Source organism: Triticum aestivum, chromosome 1B (genome assembly GCF_018294505.1).
Source record: "Triticum aestivum cultivar Chinese Spring chromosome 1B, IWGSC CS RefSeq v2.1, whole genome shotgun sequence".
In the NCBI taxonomy this organism is placed as follows: Eukaryota; Viridiplantae; Streptophyta; class Magnoliopsida; order Poales; family Poaceae; genus Triticum; species Triticum aestivum.
This window is the reverse complement of record NC_057795.1, coordinates 610,651,524-610,670,445: the sequence shown is the minus strand read 5'-3', so window position 1 is coordinate 610,670,445 and position 18,922 is coordinate 610,651,524. Positions and strand designations below refer to the sequence as shown.

At 45.4% G+C, this 18,922-nt stretch overlaps 1 pseudogene; it reads right to left on the bottom strand.

Moving 5' to 3' along the window:
- Window positions 1–951: 951 nt before the first annotated feature.
- Window positions 952–15,504, bottom strand: LOC123080537 (respiratory burst oxidase homolog protein C-like; annotated as a pseudogene).
- Between the last annotated feature and the right edge of the window lie 3,418 nt (window positions 15,505–18,922).

The following is an 18,922-nucleotide window of genomic DNA, read 5'->3' as shown; positions in this document are numbered from 1 at the left end:
AATGCCCGGCTGGACCGGCACGGGCGGTTGTCCTGCTACATTGACAGTTCCATCAGAGCTCACCAGGCGCTTCCATGCATTTGGTACCAGAACACCAGACCGTACATCTTGTGAGCTATACTCCATGTCAGTAGGTTCGTTACCGTCTCCTTCCTCGTATGTGCACCTTTTCGTGTTTTTCGTGAGAGTTTTTTACTAGGCCGCGCGTCTGTTCGTGGGCCGGCCCATGAGGTGGCGAGGTGGGCGCGTTGCAGGCGCCAGGTACCTGTTCAGGTGCTTAAGGCGCTGAACAGGAGCTCCCTGTTTCCTGAGGAAAGCGTGGCCACGGGCGGCTGGAGCTGGGCCTGGGACTGGCCCGTATAAAATGGTACATTTTGGGCTGATCCGGTTACATTTGAACGTTACAGCAGACCAATTGCATACCAAAATGTGGCCGTGCGTTCCTCTAAAAAAATAAAAATAAAGAAGTAGCTAAAAATGCAATAAAGTTCTATATGAAAAAAAATCCATGTTAAAAAATCATTAGCAGAGTATTTATTTGGCTAATGATGGTTTTCTAGTACAAATTTCCCAACCATGAAAAAAAAATCGAAGAAGACACCAAAATTACAAGTACGTCAAATAAAATGACAAAAAGATAATAACTGGATTTTATGGATAGTTATGTCAATCAAATGTAAATTTAAATTTGAAATAAGGCTTGCAGAAATCTAGAAACCCATAAAATTTTCATTCCTTTGAAAAATCCAGCCAAAAGCAGGAAAAACAATCATATTTATCTAAATAAATAAATTTGTTTAACATTCCACTATTTTTAAGTCATCACAAGAATCTTGTCTTAATCGAATTGAAATACATCATACATTATTGGATGGCGAAGTATAAAAATAACATGCTTCCACTTTCCCACACAAAAAAGAGAAACTTCTTGTGGCTGAGTTATCTGCAAAACTAGAAGTTCGCATTATAAAACTCAAACTTTGTGCTGGTCTTTCTCGAGAAATCATGGGCAAGCTCGCTCAACTCTTTTGTCAGCACCGGCGTGCCACAGTAGAATACTCCTGTGTGATCCAAGAACCGGAGTTAGCGTTAACTCCTAAATGTAACGATATGTGCTAATGTGCGGGAATAAAAATTTGATGTTTATTGATCACTCTAGTTGTTCACTGCCCACAAAGTATGTATTTAGTTTTGATACTGACCAACGCGTTGTTCACTGTGCCTGAGGGCAATGCGCTCATAGACACCCCGCCAGTTTGGTCGGCCGAAATGGGTCTTGACGCGAGCACCGGAGACCACGTCGACGCCGTGCTTGGCGTGGTTAAGGGACTGGAGCAAGGAGATGAGCGCCGACCGGTTGTCGCCCTCCTCGTAGACGTTGCTGCAGTAGTTATGGAGCTCGATGACACCCTCATTCCCCATCTCCACCATCTCGTCCATGAATCCACGAAACCACTCAAAGGAGGCTTGCTCCCGGGTGATCCAGTAGAAGTAGGAACGACAAGTTTGGGGGGTGCTAGATTCGCCATCCCTGCAGTTGGGTAGCTTCATGTTGTTGACGATGTCCTTGACGAGGGGAGATCATGGTGCGGCACCGACGCTGGTCCCCACTAGTAGCACGGTGTCATACTGCTTGTAGTCCTGCGTCGGGGCACTATATGGCCCGTCTATCACCACTTTCAGCCGATACAATTAGGACACACATTTCATTAAACTTGCGTGTACCCTTCAAGATTGATTGTTTTTATCTTATACCCAAAGTCTCGCGCACACACACCCAAGCACGTCGAAGACGAATTAGATCTCTTATTGGTATTGCACGTGACACACTTACACGAGCGCGCACGCACGGCAGGTAGGCGCACTGCGCACAAGCACGAGCACACACGTACATCGCACGCATGCACGCATGCAAACGTGCACGCGCAACACACACATGCGCACAGACGCAGAGATAAAAGACTAAAATATACCATATATAAGGATATGGAAGAAAATACACAAAAGTAAGGTGGGGCGTGACTGAACCGAAAAAAAACACATGGCCTAATAATAGCAAAAGCGAACTGAAAGTAGTTTGAGTATTTTTTTTCTTTTTGCGAGATCAAAAGGGTTTTATTTCATCATGGTAGAGCTACAATCCTTAGGCAAAAAATCCTCAATACATGGGGGTCCTCTACCGAGCCACATAGCTGTAGCCCGCCCAGAGCGACTATACCTTGCCAGGCAATTTGCAACACTATTTGCGACCTATGAAGTTTCTGTGGAATAAACACCCCATCGATCATTAGGGTCTTAGTTAACAACGAGCCAATTCCTATAACCTCTTGAGATGGCTTCTAGATCCCATACAGCCAAAGTCGAGAAGATTTGCTAGGTAATAATTTGTGTGGCTACTTCAAGGAAAAACATGGGATGTGTTTCTGTGATGCATGTTATCAAATATGTACCTCGGATTGGACGAGCTGTCAAGGCCATACTCCACCCGGATCATCTCGCTCTTCTCCTCTATTGGTGTCGGGCAAACCTGCGATTCATACGTCGCCAAGCAACCCGCACATTGATTAGACCAGGTTGAGAATGTACATGGTTTTGGAGCTTTTAGGGAATGAATGAATGAGGTCGATGTGATTAAGTGCATCTCCAGCAGATCACATAAACTCATTTGCTATCATAAAAACTGCTATATTTTTCCAAATGCTCCACTAGATGACCCAATAAGGGCATGGCCATCGCTCCACTCTGGAAGATGCTCCAGCTATTCACGTTGGATTCTACAGTCCAGCTCATATGAACCTGTTGCTTGCAGACCAAAGTGGTCTCCTGCAGAAGAACCCGTCTCTTGGCTGACAAAAGCTAGAGAAAATGGCCAGAATGACCTTGCTCGTGCCCCTTGCTTGAGTAAAAAATAATGGATGGGTCCCACTAAAAGGGTGGCTAGTGTTGAGTAATCAATGTCACAACGGTGGCCTCATATTGTCTCGCTGAGATGGAGTGCACTGGGGCAGCACCTGGTGCTGCTACCATTGCTCATGCCCTAAGGGCATGGCCAACAATCCACCGTGGACATCTGCCCCAGCTATCCATGTCGGCTCGAGTGGTCCAACATGAAGTATTGTGCTGCTTGTAGAGTCAAGCTGGTTCTTGCAGAATAGTCGGGCCTTACAAAAGAGGAAAAGGTAAAGAGACGGCAAGACAAGTATAGGCATACAAGGGCTCTGTACGATGTGTGACCTTCAGCCACGCTTGGGAATTGATTAAAAAATGGAGGGAGAGATTGAGTGTGGGCCTAGTGAGGCCCCTATGCTTTGGGTGGTTACCACTTCCCGGTGCTGCTCTAACACATTTATCTATTGAGAAAGGCTGGGGCAACATCAAAGTGATGCTTCCATAGTACAGGCCCTAAGCGGTTTGCTATCTATGCAAATGTCAGGTAATAGTCTAAATTTCTCTTTCATCTTACCTAAAAAATGATTAGAGCATCTATAATTGGACCCGTCAAATCTTCACCAAATTTTCGGACAGACAACCTGGTCACCGCCCGAATAGAAGAAGTCACCCAATCGGACCCAGCAAAGCCAGCTCTGGACTGTGTAACACCCCTCAAACTCAGCTCATACGTGGGATGGATATGAAGAGGCTTGGATGCATCCATCACCTCAGATCCGACAAGCCAAACTCATATCAAATCTCTTCAAATCGTCCCCAGCCTAGTCCGACCAGCCCTCTTCCTCGTTTGCACCGCCCCTTCCTAGCTCCGATGCCACCCCAACTCCTAGCTTCGCTGTTGTCCTCAACCCACAATGCTGCAACCAGAGGCCCCAACCCAAAGCGCCATTGTCTTTGCCATCAGCGACGCCGCCTTGGTACGTCCTACTACTTCGGACATATACATCGCCCTCTATGTGTTTGAATGAAATGTTCAAGCTATTTTTCTTATTCTTTTGCTTATTTGTAGGTAAACAATGGATGCGTCGGATGATGACTATGGGAACAAAGACCTCGACATAATTCATGCATAAAGAGTTCGTCGGAGTCGGACGATTAAGATGCTGAAATCATGACGATGAGCACCCAGGAAGAAAGGGAAAAGCAAGAGGAGCATGTTCCAAACTTCTAGGGTTTGATAAAGGTAACAATCAAGTTCTAGATTCTTCCGATCTTATCTCTACTACATTAAAGCTGTTTTTAGGTGACCAAATTTCTGTAGTCTGTTTGAGATGCTCTGACCTTTAGGAAGACGTTGTGGAGCTCCTTGGTCCAATCACCGAGCGTCCTGATGTGGACACTGAGGTGCTCGTCCCGTGGCGCCGACGTGATGTAGAACGGGTGCCTGCACGTTCGTTCATTCATCCATTAATTTTCGCTTCAGTTAATTAAGCAAGTCATGGCCGGGGATGCCGTTGGCTACTCACCACTGGGATCGTGAGACGGCAGGACAATTGAAGAAGATGTACTGCCCGCTCTTGTAACTGAACCCCAGCGGCTTGTTGAAGCGCAGCGACAGCGCGCTCGCAGGGTCAGGGTACACGGCCACCTCCAGTATGTCCACCGACCGCGCGCTGCACCGGAGCGGCCGCGCCATTCGGTCGCACGCGTACAGGGCCTGCCGGCGCCAGTTGCCCCCCAGGGAGTAGCGAGCACGCCTGTACCACCGCCGGAGCGTGCTGGGCTCCGCCGCCCTCGGGTGGAGGTGCAGGCTCAGTTTGCTGCTGAGGGCTGTTCCGGTCGGCTTCGCCGTCTGCAGCAGGAGACTCTCCAGCTCGAACAACTGTAAATCGATTCATCCCACGACATGATCAGTCACACGCCGATGCAGCACGGATGATTAATCTCATGTGGCAAGGGAATTGCGCCATTGTTGTTTGGATCAAAATTAAGGCAACCGGGAACAACTACGTCTCAGTTACCTGGATGTGGCCGAGGTCGTCAGGGTCCAGCTCCTCCATCATGAGCCGGGCGTACTTTTGGGACTGTTGTGTGTCCATGGTTAGTTTGTTTGCATTCGCGCTCAGCATGATCATCTGCATACCAGAGCACAACAACAAAATAATGTAAATATTTTTGGCAGTTCTATTAATGCAAAATCTTAAACCATGAAATAAATATGCAATGTACTCCCTCGTTTCTTTTTAGTCCGCATATAAAATTTGGTCAAAGTTTGACTAAATTTATATTAAGAAATATCAGCATTCACAATACAAAACCAATATTATTAGATACATTATGAAATTAATTTTCATACTGTATAATTTTAATATTGTAGATGTTGATATTTTTTTATATAAATTTGGTCAAACTTTGCTTAGTTTGACTTATACAAATCTTATATGCGGAGTAAAAAGATATGGAGGAAGCATATTAAAAAATAAGAGCTAATCAATGATTACTGGTTTGACAATACGTGTGGACTTGTAGGAAAATGACATGTCAAAGTCATGAGAATGTCCACCCTTGATGCCGCCCTCCAGCGACACCCAGGGGAATCCTAGCACTTCTGCTACAGTCAACCCATTTTTAGTCGTCATGGCCGCTGCTACCGACTTATGGAGTACTCCCTCTGTGAAGAAATAAAAGAGCGTTTAGATCACTAAAGTAGTGATCTAAACGCTCTTATATTTCTTTAAGGAGGGAGTATATTGTAGTGATGGCATGCCACACTCCAATGGTAACTTGGGCTTATTCTCCTGGCAATGGTCATGGCTCGGGCATGGGGACATCGGTTTCTCAGCTCAGCGAAGCGGGATACCGGGCGGTGTACTTGGGATGAGATCACATTTGTGCATCTAACGTGATCTCGGTTGGGTGGTGTGGTGGTCGACAAACCGTGGTATGTAGCCATGAGAAACAGTGACGCATGAGCTGGTCATACGGTGATAGTATACAGGGCGGATGCCCTCGAGGCTTGTTTCCATTGTGCATGACTGTGTGGACGGTTTCATCCTCTTCGAATGCACATAGATATATTTGTATATGGCTTTGGTGGCATGGATGCTGGGGTGGTAGCCATTGGTAATGGTTGCTAGGTCAGGTGTTACGTTATGGCTTCATGCACACGTGGTGGTGATCGTTGAGGCGTGAGGTGCCGCCATGAGGTGGTGTTAAGTGTTGGCGGGGGCGCACAATGTGCAACGGGGTTGTCTTCTCATGGTCTGAGCATCCCTATGAGGCTTGGAGAGAGACTTTGTGCTATGGTCGAAAGCCTTTCATTGACTTTGGTCGATGACGACAAATGGTGGCATGCTTGGGCATTGTTTTTCTTCTTCTTGATGGCAATTTGTGAAGCTCCATTCCTCCCTCGTCACAGGGTCCTATGAACTCTAGGTGAAAAAGCAGGCTCAATTGGAGCAGGTGGCAATGACGTTTATGTTGTCACCTTCTTGGGGATATCGCCTTGGAGCGACACACATTGGAGAGCCGACAATGTTTGTGGGTGTTGCTCGTGGTGCATTACTCGTAGGGCGACATGATGGGTTCTGTTAGAATGGTATGTTAGGACAATGATAGTGAAGGTTGGCGTGGCGGATGTGGTTTGCACACGAGCGACTGTCTTGTGTTACAAGGATTGCGATGGTTTTGTGTTGTGCGCCATTCCGGCTCGAGTGGAGGGTGTAAGACAACAATCCGTAATATTGGCATGTGTGTATGTTGTGCATGTGGCTTTATTGTCATGTGAGAAGGGAGATTTCTCATCCGATCTGGTTTCTCGCATAAATAGAGTTGTCATCTGAGGTTTTTAGTATGTTTCTCCGAGACACCTAAATGAACGGGTCAGAGTACGATGAATTTACCTCTTTGATGTCCTCCTCGAGGATTCTCCCGTCACCGTCATTGTCAGTCCTATTGGTTAATTGTTAACAAAATACATAGTTAGTACGTAAATTTGTTGTAGATGTTTACTCTAGTATGATAGTAAGATAACTACTAGTTTAGTCCACAGTATCGGGTTAGTGATGCACAAACAATACAAACCAGCTGAGCAGAGCGTGTGATACCAACGTGCACGCCGATGTGTTCTCAAACCTTTTAGGCAGTATTTGTAATGGGCTATTTGACGAAATCACGTTGCAGTTATACAATGGGTGCTGGGAGATCAAATGTGCACCCTCCACTGACAAGGACTAAAGTGCATACTTGTAACAAGATTTTCTTTCTAAATAACCCCTTGCGGACATGTTGGCGTCGCACACTCAGCTTGGCTAGTTTCTTTTTTTTGTGCATCAGCATCACTTACGCAAGATTATTGACCAAACTAGTTGACTTTGAACCGAACATTCACGTGTTTGCTATCCATCAGGTAACTCAAATCTATTTTTTCGTTCAATCAAATATGAAAAAAAAAACTCAGATGACGGGAATAACTCATGTTTTCCATGTACTAGGTATTTTTTGTTCGTATTTTTAGCTAATACCAATGCTATTAATTCATTTCTTCTTAGACTAACTTATGTTTTTTATTCTTTTGTTTGTATATTTTGTTCAATTTAGAAGAAAACAGACCGTGACTAACACACACATTTTCTTCATTGACCAATTGAAGGTGCACATATGGTTGTGAAAGGAAAGAGAAAGATAAATGAGTGGAGATAGTAGCAACATGACTCAAATGGCTAAGAGCATCTGCAACCGCAATACCCAAAAACTGGCATCAAACGCAAGCGGCACGTTCGTGGACAGTGACTGGATGATACGTCTCTAACATATCTATAATTATTTATTGTTCCATGCTGTTATATTATTCTTGGATGTTTTACAATTATTTTATAGCAACTTTATATCATTTTTTGGGACTAACCTATTGACATAGTGCTCAGGGCCAGTTGTTGTTTTTTTGCTTGTTTTTTACTTCGCAGGAAATCAATACCAAACGGAGTTCAAATGCAGCGAAACTTTTTGATGATTTTTCCTGGACCAGAAAACACCAGATGGGCCAAAGAAGTACCAGAGGGGTGCCACGAGGGGGCACAGCCCACCTGGACGCGCCTGGGGTCCTAGGCGCGCCCTGGTGGGTTATGCCCACCTCGGTGGCCTCCCGCACCGCCTCTTTGCTCTATAAATACTCCAATATTCCAGAAACCCTAGGGGAGTCGACGATAATCAATTCCAGCCGCCGCAAGTTTCAGAAAACACCAGATCCAATCTAGACACCATCACAGAGGGGTTCATCATCCTCATTGGTGCCTCTCCGATGATGCGTGAGTAGTTCATTGTAGACCTACGGGTCCGTAGTTAGTAGCTAGATGGTTTCCTCTCTCTCATTTGATTCTCAATACAATGGTCTCTTGGAGATCTATTTGATGTAACTCTTTTTGCGGTGTATTTATTGGGATCTGATAAAATTTGAGTTTATTTAGATCTATGTTTTTATCCATGAAAGTTATTTGAGTCTTTTGGTCTCTTATATGCATGATTATTAATAGCCTCATATTTCTTCTTCGAATCTTTGGTTTAGTTAGGCCGACTAGACAATTTTTCTTGATATGGGAAGAGGTGCTTTGTGATGGGTTCGATCTTATAGTGCTTGATCCCAGTGACAGAAGGGGAACCAACACGTATGTATCGTTACCATTAAGGATAACAAGATGGGGTCTATTTCTACATAAATAGATTTTGTCTACATCATATCATCGTTCTTATTGCATTACCCTATTTTTCCATGAACTTAATACACTAGATGCATGCTGGATAGCAGTCGATGTGTGGAGTAATAGTAGTAGATGCAGGCAGGAGTCGGTCTACTATTTTTGGACATGATGCCTATATAATGATCATTGTCTGAATATCATCATGATTATTTGAAGTTCTATCAATTGCCCAACAGTAATTTGTTTACCCACCATATGCTATTTTTCTCGAGAGAAGCCACTAGTGAAATCTACGGCCCCCGGGTCTCTTCTTTATCATATTTGCCTTCAAGATCTATTTTTATTTGCTTTTATTTTCAGATTTATTAATTCAAAAACACAAAAATACCTTGTTGTAATCTTTATTTATTTATTTTATCTCGCGTTCGCGCGAGATCTATTTATTCAATCTACTACAATTTTATCTATCTTTTTACCAGTGAGGGATTGACAACCCCTCTCGTACGTCGGGTTGAAAGTATTTGTTCTTTGTGTGCAGGAGCTGTTTACGTGGTGTTGCGTGGTTCTCCTAGTGGTTTGATAACCTTGGTCTCATCACTGAGGGAAATACCTACCGTTGCTGTGCTGCTTCATCACTTCCTCTTTGGGGAAATACCGACGTAGTTCAAGCTGCATCACTGGACACCACACCAAAAAGGTCCGCCACAACCATGAAACCCAAACGTCATACCTCAAATACATGCATATGCTAAACTACTCATCGTCAGAGATCTCGACGATCTCCCTGCCCGGCGCCGGGTACACAGGCAAGTGCGGAAGCTCTTGTGTCTGCGGAGGCTCTGACAACTCCCCCACCCCCTCTGCCTCCGCGCCCAGTTCGGCGAACATCGGCTTCGTCGTCACCTGTTCTTGCTAGATGAACCGCTGGTTGGCCTCACGTAGGCCTCGTCCTGAATGGACTCGAGGATGACGGTTTGCTCCACCATCTCTATCACTTGGGTGGCCTCGTACTCCGCCTCTGTGCCCGCCGTGGCAAAGCCCACAACCTCCTCCTCCTTCTCCACCTCCTCCTCCTCCAGCTCTGTCGCCTCCTTCTTCATAGGCTCGGCTTCCGGCGGCTGCTCCCCGTCCTCCTCCTCCTGCTCCTGCTCCTCCTCATCCTCTGATGGCTCCGACGGATTCGGAGGAAGGCCTATGGCAAAATGAGTAGCCCGCCTCGCCTGGATCTGCTCCAGCAGCTAGACCCTCCGCTTCGGAGTGAGCATGGCATATGTGGTGATTCGGTGCCTCGACAATAGTAGAGGTGAACGTATTTGAAGTGTCGGCGGCGAAGAGGAGAGGAGAAAGAGGAAATGGGATGGATAGGGTTTGGTTGCCGCCGTTTGGCTTAAATTACCGGCTTCCTCCCTCGGGCGACACGCCAGAGCAGCACCATGCGGCATGGAGCGGAGTAGGTGACCGTCGGACCAGTTGTCTCTCCACGTCCCCACGTGGGCCCTATCCGCCAGTCCTACGTGGCGGGTGTGCCCCTGTGCGTCCGGGCATAGATATTGGCTGGGTATGGGGAGTGTCGGTCAGTCCGAGCGTTTGGGTCGGCTATGGGAAGGCCGGTTGGGTGGCGTTTTTGCATCCGGGCACTGACCAGGCAACCCGTCCAGGCATTTGGAAGGGTATGGGGGCTTCGGCTGTAGATGCTCTAAGTTATATGTTCAATGTTCTACTGTAATCATACTCATATTTAGAAAAATTACATTGTATTGCAGTTATATTTGCATGCCCTATAATGGTGCAAGTTATGTGTATTCTTTATGCAAGTGTCCAGTCGTATTTTTTTTTGTCTCCATCGTAGTTTCCTGTATTTACTTCTGCTTCCTTGAAGGTAAAACTACTACATGAATTTCATCTATCATAAAAAATATTTTTAACCTTCTAGATGATATTTTTATTTCAATCATTATGTTTTTTTGGGGGGGGGGGGGGGTTCAATCATTATGCTCGTATATTATTGCATCTCATATGTGTGTGATAGTTCTATGGAGTAGATGATACCCCACATGTTGTTGCCGGAATGTTTTGCAATACATTTCATTGAGATTTGGTTTTATGGAACATGAATACATGGGGAAATAATATGGGAACTAAAACTGAAAATACATAGTATGATTTATGATGTTTGATTATTGTATTGTTGTAAAATTTTATTAAATAAGTTTGTAGAAAAAAATAAATATAATAAATAGCATAAAATATTGGAAATTCTCATGCATGTTGACATGTTGAGGTGAACTTTTCCCTATACATGGCTGCATGTTCAGGTGAATCTTTTGTTATACATGTTGCATGATGAAGTGATATGCTTGCATCTTGAGAGAATAGGGCAGTGGGGCTAGCTACTTATATATACATATAAGAATAGTCCAGAGGCCAGAGACCACCATGTGCTGATCTGTGATGAAAGGTCTATAATTGCTTAGTATACCAGCCGAGAGAAAACAGTATATGGTGGTTTAGTATGTGCCATTGATATAAATATAAGTGCCAACATTACTAGGGAAAACTTTATACACAGAATCTTAGCAGTAGCGTGGTTTTAAAAACAGACGCTACTGCTAATTAGCAGTAGCGAGCTTCAGAAAAGAGAGCTACTAATATCTAAGTAGCAGTAGCGCTCTAGGTGAAACGAGCGCTACTACTATAATTGCCACGGTGTTGCCTCCAGGCTGGATATAGTAGTAGCGCCCTTCCAAGGGACGCGCTACTGCTAAAGTACTTAGTAGCAGCGTTTTCCCTCAAAACTCGCTACTGCTAAGTATCACCGCAACTAATTAAGTTTAGTCCCATACTGCTAAGCGAACAAGGTGTTTACCACCTTAAATATGTTACTTCTCAACCTATCTCGAGCACTTGGTCTTCATTGAACTATATGTGTATGATTTGTGGCTGCAATATGAATCCTCGCCTGTACCTATATAGGTACAGTGAGGATTCATGTTGACTATTTAGATTCTACATAAAAAGATCAATGATGACCAATGTATATTTTTGATGTTTTTACATTGCTTAGACTTAGAGCGTTTTTTCAAGACAAAGCGTTACTGATATTCGGATAAACAAAAGAAATAATTGCTTCCATTAGCAGTAGCGTTTTTCACTAAAACGCGCTATAGATAAGTTAGCTATAGCGCGTTTTCCTTATGAGCGCTACTGCTAGTTCGACTTAACCACCCCCCGGCTCAAAATTTCGCTAAGTCCTCCTTTCACCCCCCCGGCCTGTTCCCCTACTCCTGTCGCCGCCGCCCGAGCTCGAGACTGCCCTCACCGCCGCCGCCCGAGCCCGCCCTCAACCTCACCGCCGCCGCCCGCCGCCGCTCTTGACCACACTGTCGCTGCCCTCGATCTCACCGCCGCCGCCCTCGACCTCACCGCCGCCGCCCGAGCCCGCCCAGGACCGCCGCCTCCCGATCCCGAGCCCGTCCTCGCCTCCCTACCTCCGTCGCCGAGCACCTCCCCGCCACCGTCTCTCCCTCTGTAAGCCCCCACCCCTCCCCCACCCCCTCTCTCTTTGCTTAGTTAGTAGATGATTTTAGTAGTAGTAGATGTTAATTTAGGGTTCATAGATAATGATTTTTAGTAGTAGTGGATATTAATTAGTAGTAGTGATGGTAAACTAGTTGTATAATTAGCAATAGTAGATGTTAATTAGTAGTAGATGTAGTAGTAGATGTTAATTAGTAGTAGTAGATGTACTAGTTTCTTTCTATTTATAGTAAGTTTATATTTAGTAAGAACGAGTTGGATTAATAGAACTAGTTTAGTTTTAGTTGAACTAGTTTAATTTTAGTTGAACTAGTTTAGTAAGTAAATTAATAACTAGTTGAACTACTTTATTTTTAGAAAGAACTCGTTTTTTCTATTTATAGTAAGTTTTTATTTAGTAAGAACTAGTTGAATTAATAGAACTAGTTGAACATGTCATATTTGTTGTTATTTTTTAGTTTAAGTAATTATTTCATGTTTTGGTTACACCTCCGAGTGGCCTATGTTTTGTCGGAGTGTTGATTAATTTTCGTTCCGGCAAATTTCAGGCGCTCGATATGTTCTTTTTTAGCAAAGGTCATGCCGGATTTTTCCGTGAATTCTGGCATGACTTGTGCTAGAATATGTACAAGTTTAATCTTTAAATTATGAACGTAGGAAATGTCGTACTCGGATGACGACAGTCTCCCGGAGGAGTGTAGCTGGTGCCACGACGATCAAGGTATGTGCGACAGGTTCGTTAAGCTGGATGAAGATCGGCGCTTCAGCATTAAGCTCGAGGAGACCTTCGATGTTGAAACGGTACGCAACAACGACAAGTGTTTTTTTCGTAATTAAGCATGACTTCAACTATTTCAACGTCTAATTTTCATCTTTTACAATTTGACTAGCTTATCCCATACTATGCAAGACGCTATGTTTTGGAGAGGATGTGTTTTGAAGACCATGGAAATTTTGAAACAAAGAAAATACACCTAAGGACTCATTATGATATGGATTTTGAAGTAAATCTGTGCAATGCTCAGAGCGTAACCCATTTTGGTTGCCAAAATTGGGAAGTACTTTGCAAAATGTATGGTTTTTATGAGGGTATGATTGTCACCATGGATCTTGGTGATCCTGACATCGAGCAAGACAATATGGACATTTGAATCCTTGTTGGTACGCTTTCGAATGTACCGCTATGTGACTTTCTCAAACATAGTTATTAACTAATTTATATTGTTTATTTCAAAATAGTTGACAACTTATTTCCATTGACAGCTTATTTTGATTTTTCAAAGACTGTGCGGAAGATGGTAGACAAAACCCACTACACCGATGGCTCCGAATTAACTTATAAGAAAAAAAATCATTCTGATCGCATTTTGTACTCTTCTTGAGGATTACAATAACTATTGTCGAACTCCACCAAATTATGGTGAATACGTGCCACTAGTGCACGTGTTGAACCACGGTAACTTCTCTGGAGATACCCTGATAAGATTTTTTACTATTATGACATCCGTGCATCTTTTGCATACTTCTAAAACTAGTACATCATTGCTAACTACGAAGTTATTACTATGCTTTTCAACAGAAACTCCCGATGGATTGTGTGCCTCATCTGATGTATCCGAATGGTCGTCTTACAGTTCTGAACATACTGCCAGGTAGATCTAGGGAGCTCACCTGTGCATATCGGATTTCTAAAACCGGTGAACACATGTTCTTCAAAGAATGAAAGAAATGTATGGACATTCGCAAGGAGGTTCTTGGAAGTAACATTCAGCGAAAGGCAAGAATTGGAGACATACTAATCTCCATTCTCCATAATGGAGAGTCAGGGGCTATCTTGTTTTTTGCTATTTTACCTTAGAAAATGTAGTAGGTCTTAATCGAATGTAGTAGGTCCTATGAGGTACAATATGTTTATTATGTGGTAATGTGTTAGAGTTGATAATGAGGAGTACTTGTGATTACAGCTAGTGACCAATTTGCTAAATTGATCTTGAGGAGGTGTTATATGACAATGATGTATTATGATGATAAGTTGTTATTGATATGATGATGATGATGATATTATTATATCATTGGGTGAAAGAACCGCGGATTAGTTTCAAGTGGATGGACCACTTGAAACTAGTCCACGGTTCTTTCACCCCGTGATGTAATAATTCATTATGATGTAAAAATAATCTCTAAATTTCTGTTGTATGAAAACTTGTGTAAATGTGTATGAATACAACATAAAATAAAAAAGAAATAAAATACTAAATAATAGTAGTAGCGCGGGCAAAGAGAAGCGCTACTACTAATTACCAGTAGCGCTCTTCTGAAGAAGCGCTACTACTAAGTCAATTTAGCAATAACGTAGGTCTAGGCACGCTATTGCTAAGCTTTAGCTGTAGCGCCTTATCAGTAGCACTCCTGCCCGCGCTACTGATAGGCCTAAAACCCGCGATGCTGCTAGGCTTTTTCCTGGTAGTGCAACAGAAAAAGTGACTGAAACTTTCTATAATTTTAGTCAACTGCAATATAGATGGCCCCGAACATTCACGACAACCTTATGTGTACTAATCGTGCACTTACTCCTTGTTGGTCAATTTTGGAGAGCTAATAAAATGGGGGTGGGGGGATGGTGTAATTAGCTTACATATCCATGAAGATTTGCAGGCGGCCATCGACGCTGCGGTCGGAAATTTGGTCCCAAAACTCGAGCAGCTCCGGCTTGCTGACGCTCTCTCCGGAGATGTGCCGACGCCTTGCCAGTGCGTCGAACAGCTCGCCGGCGAACGCGAGCTCCTTCGTCCCTGCATGAGACGTCATGAGCGATCGAATAGCTTCTTCTTACTAAGACGTCAAGATGAAGCGATGAGGGGTGTGTACCGATGCACTTGGCGAACTTGGATCGGTGGAGGAGGCCATCCTTGGCTTCTTCGTCGAAGCGCCTCTCAACGGCGGCCCAACCGGCGGAGGCGTCAACCCGGCTGAGGAACTTGAGCAAGTGCGCGGTGGCGGTCATGGACCTACCGACGCAGCTCGGGGCGCCTCCTTGTCCCTGCTCGCTTGAGGCCGTGAGCTGCCGGAGCTCCTGCGGCGCCTGCTCGACCCGCGCCGAGGCGTCCCGGAGCACGCCGTGGCCGTACGAGGGCGGGCGCTTGTCCAGCGCCTCCTGTTTCACCACCACCACCGAGTCGTCCCTAACGTCGAGGGTGACCTCGACGCAGGGGTAGTCGTCGTCGTGGTCGTCGCTGCCATCGTGCGGCGCCTGCAACCCGCTCGACGCGGACACGGGCTCCACGAACCGCGGCCCGTGGCCGTGGACTCTCTCGTGCACGCCGCCACCGGCCTCCACGATGTCCCCCGATGTTCTGCCGCCGGTCCCCTCACCGTTGCGCATGGCCGGAGATCGGGTCGCCTCTAGCTCGTCCCCAAGAAGTCAGCCAGCCAGCGGAAGCACGCACCCAGCCTCCCTGGAACACAGCTAGTAATTATTACCACGTGAGTGGGCGAGTGGCGATGGGAGCGGAAGGGGCGGGTGGGAGATAACAGTTTATACAAGTTCAAACAAGTAGCTTTGCCGTGATTGCGTTCACGTCGTTGACATCTCTTCTTATACCCTTTGAACGAAGGGCAGTAATCTGCCCTGGTGCGCCGGCCGAAAGTTTCGGCCGGTCGCACCGCAGCCGCCCGATATATCTATTAACCGGTAGATCTAATCCTCACCAAGTCAACGCAGCTCATCTCTTTCCTCCGCTGGTGTACACATCTAGCCGCCATGGATGAGCGAGGCACCCAGACTCGAAGCACCACCGGGCTTGGCCGCCCCCGGCGCCGGTCACCGCCCTTGCCGCCGGTTGCCGCCCTCGCCGCCGGTGGCCACCTGTGTTTCATGCTGGCTCGGCGCATGCAGCAGCATGTGCGCCGGTTGCAGCTCCCCCGGCGATGGTCACAACTCCGCTGCGACGGTCGGAGCTGTGGCGGCGAAGATCACCGGACGCGAACCCTCGAAGATGAGCTCACGTCTGAACCGAGGCAAGGCTTAAACCGTCGCACATCCTCTGTGTTGCAAACGTTGTTAAAAAAGCTTCAACTCCTGGACGGAAAAGCTTCAAGCCCTAGATGGAAAAGCTTCAACTGGCACTGCGATTCACGAGGAGATACAAACCGCTGACGCAAAATGCTTCAACCTTAGATGAAAAAAGTTTTAACCAGATGATAGAGAGAGCTTTAACCAAGGGCTGCTCAAAACAAAAGAAGTTTCAATCGTTTACACAAAAGCTTCAACCGTGGACGGAAAAAGCTTCAACTGTGTATGAAAAAGTTTCAATCATTAAGAAAGAAAGCTCCAACCTGACATTGCAACCAGAGAAAAGTTATGTGTTGTAGCAAAACGTGACGCCGGTCGTAGCAAAATGCTATGCCGGTTGTAGCAAAATCTATGCCGGTTTTGCTTGCAGCGTTATGTCATCTTCTTCCACCAACAGTCGTCGCTGGTTGAAGCTTTTTTTTGCATCGGTGGTAGCAAAATGCGACGCCAATTGTAGCTGAGTGGGATGCCGGTTGTAGCAAAATATGACACTGGTTGTAGCACGTAGCACAAAACACGACGTCTGCGGTGTTGCTCGGAACAGCGCCGCCGTCCTCGCAGCTCGCCGTCACCATGCTCACCATCCATGATGAAAGCTCTCCTGGGCACCGGTTGCAGCAGGAAACGACGCGGTTCCAGCTTCCGCCGAGGCCGGCGAGCGAGGACGGCGAACGACGACGAGGACAGCAAACGGTGACGAGGACGGCGAACGGCGACGAGGACGACCGGTGCGGGTGGCCACCGGCGATGAGGACGGCCGACGGGGACGGCGAACGGCAACGAGGACGGCCAACTGAGGTAGGGACCGGCGAGATGAAAGAGAGAGAGGAAGCAGGGCAGCCGCGTGGGGTGTTTAATGGCGAGCGATTGGTGGGCCCTGTCAGCCTTGTGTCCCATCCACACAGAAAGGCTGGCCATACGATGGGAGGGGATCGCACGGACGACCGGCCGAGTGGTTCGGCCGGCGCCCCGGCCCCAAACGTTTCCCTTGAACGAACTAGTTAATTAATAACATGGATAAGTATTATTATTTTTGTCCCTGGACTCTTTCAAAAATTGAGAAATCGCCTCTCAACTCCAAAACCATCAAAAGTTAGTCCCTCAATCATTTAAACCGAATACTTTTTGTCTCTAGTAACGTTTAAGATGGTTTTACCGTGACATGAACGCTGTTTGACTAAAACAGGCCATATGGGCTGGTTTTGACTGCCTCGTCAATCAAGTGACTAAGGGCACCCGCCGGCTCTCGCGGCGGGCAGTGAGGCGTGGCTACTGTAGCAGTGGCGGCGTGGCCTGCTGGTGATTGAGGCGCGCTGGTTGCTGGTTGAGAACGGTGGTTGTGGTGGTGGCTGCTAGGGCACGATGGCAGCGACCTTGAGCACAACCAGTTCTGGGCGGCAGTGGCGATTTAGGCAGCGGTTGCGGCGGCTATTCCTTCATGGGCGGCGGCGATTGAGGCCCGCGGTTGCTGGTTGAGCATGGTGGCAGCTACGCTCTGAACTCCAGTTCATCCTTTACTGCCAATATTACCTCCGGCCCGTCAAGTTCCCAAGTTGGCGGAAATAAAACAGCAAAGAAAGTGCCAGCAAAACTACTAGACTAGTGTTTGTTTGCTGCTGTCTGTTCTTATGCCAGACCATGTGAGAATTCATGTTTGTCGTTGATTGTATTCTATATTCAGTATTATTTCCCTTTCCCATTTAGTACTTTGTCTGACTATGTTCAATTAAATTGGGTCGAGACTATGTAAAGACTATTTTCAACTAAATTGGGTTCAGACTATGTTCAACTAAATTCAATACAATGCTTGGAAATGTCCAAATTATTTTCAGTTATATTCATATTTTGTTAAGCTATATTCAGTGCAAACACTTTCGTTTTCACTTTTTCTTATTGTACACACGCGCACACACACCCATACTCACAAATACTTAATTGATGTGGCAGTCAAAACCAGTCCACATGGCCTATTTCAGTCAAAACAGGGTCCATTTCACAGTAAAACCATCTTAAGCGTTATGATCGAGGGACGAAAAATATCCGGTTTAAATAGTTGAAGAACGAAAATTATCCGGTATAAATAGTTGAGGGATCGACCTTTAGTGGTTTTGAAGTTGAGGGACGATTTCTCAACTTTCAGAAAAGTTTGAGGACGAAAAATATACTTATTCCTTAATAATAAGAGTAATAAAACCCCGAAAGGAGGAGGTATATATATATAGACTAAAACCTAAAGACCGTGTTGCGCAATATTTCATTTTGAGAAAAGAATGTCATAACAATTTAAAAAAGCTCGGATGATGTAATCGGAGAAAAAGAAATATTATTACTTACTTTCAGTAGACTATTTTTTATTTTCCCTTCAAAATGAATTTTGTGGGCGTTCGATCGATGACGTGAATCTCGGCGCACAATTTTGTTGTTTTCCTGGCATTGTGGGTTTTACTGGTTTCCCCGAAAGGGACCTTGGTGAAGGGTCTTTTCTTCTTGATTTTTCCATACCAATAGAAAAAACTAGTCAAATGAAGAAAAATCTATCATATTTATTTTAAAAAATAAGTCTATGTAACATTCCAAATCTACATTTTTTCAAGACGTTACAAAGACCTTGTCTTAATCCAATTGAAATACATCATACATTATTTTTTTAGAGAAAAGGCATGCGCCCGACTTTATAGATAAAGTCACCAGCCAGAGTTCGAACACTAACAACCAACGACATAAAAAG